The sequence below is a fragment of the Triticum dicoccoides genome, chromosome 2B (genome assembly GCF_002162155.2).
Source record: "Triticum dicoccoides isolate Atlit2015 ecotype Zavitan chromosome 2B, WEW_v2.0, whole genome shotgun sequence".
Classification (NCBI taxonomy): Eukaryota; Viridiplantae; Streptophyta; class Magnoliopsida; order Poales; family Poaceae; genus Triticum; species Triticum dicoccoides.
In genome coordinates, this window is record NC_041383.1 from 77,565,733 (window position 1) to 77,567,163 (window position 1,431).

Here is a 1,431-nt window from a genome sequence, read left to right on the forward strand (position 1 = left end):
TTCAGTTTTGAAAAAATCAAAATAAAATGATAAAAACTTCAAAAAATAAAATCCTTCGAGAGGTAGTTATATTACTATATCTACTAGTTAGGAAAATTTGAAAACTTAAATTTGGACATGTTTTGCAAAAAGTGTAGGGAAAATATAAAACGGCTATAACTTTTGCATACGATGTCGGAAAAAAACGTATAATATATCAAAAAATTCAGCACAAAAATCCGCATCCGATGGAGACAGCCTAGGGCCTGTTTGGAATTTTTTAGAATCCTCAAATTCGAAAAGGAAAAAAAAGATATGGTCAAATTTCAATTTTTTTAAAAAAATTTGGTTAAATTTGGTCAAACTACTTATTCAAGAAGTATTAATGTTACTACATAATTATTCAAGAATATTAGTGTTACTAAATAATTATTTCAATTTTTTGAATTTTGGTCAAATCTGGTCAAACTATGGTCAAACTGTGGTCAAACTATGGTCAAACTTATTCAAGAAATATTAGCGTTACTAAATAATTACTGTTTTTTTAAAATAATAGTTTCAAACTCAAACGGTGAAATGTGTGACTTCATGCTCAAGCTAAACTCCTGAGGGTTAATAGGATTGACATCTTACTATTATCAGGAAAACAACAAGTGCAGACTCGGAAGCGAAGGAGAATAGAACCCGAAAGTTAAGCGTGCTCTGGCTAGAGTAGTGAGAGGGATGGGTGACCGGTCGGGAAGTTAGATGATTTGGAATGAGTGATCCACACTTGAGCAGTTAAGAGAGGTGATTAGAGACTAAATCATCAAATAATTCAGAAAAATTAAAAATCGGAAAAAAAAATTCAAATAAAAAAATTTCAAAAAAAAACCTTTAGTACCGGTTGGTAACACCACCCGGTACTAAAGGTCCCCCATATCAGGGCGCGAGCTCACGCCACGTGGTGGCACTTTAGCGCCGGTTCATGTCGAGCCGGTACTAAAGGGGGGGGGGGCTTTAGTGCCCACCCTTTAGTGCCGGTTATGAAACCGGCACTAAAGGCTCTTACGAACCGGCGCTAAAGCTCCGTTTTCTACTAGTGTGGGTCTGTAAAATGCGCTACTACGAAAACTGACAGGCCGTTCCAGGTATGCTAGGGATACTAGTAGCGCACATTCTTGGAGAGCGCTACTGCTACAGATTTTAGTAGTAGCGCCTTTTATGGACAAGCGCTACCACTATGGGCCCTTATCCAAACCGGCCCGCGCGCGTCCTCTCACTCTCCCCCTCACACTCTCATCGCCTCTGTCGCCGTCACCGCCGTCGCCGTCGTTCTCCTCCGTTGCCGGCATCCTCCTTCCCCCAAGGTCCCTCCCTCCTCCTCCCTCCTCCTCCTCCCTCCTCCCCTCCTCCCCTCCTCCTCCCTCCTCCTCCTCACACTCCCCGTGGCCGTCGTCGCCGCCGTCATCC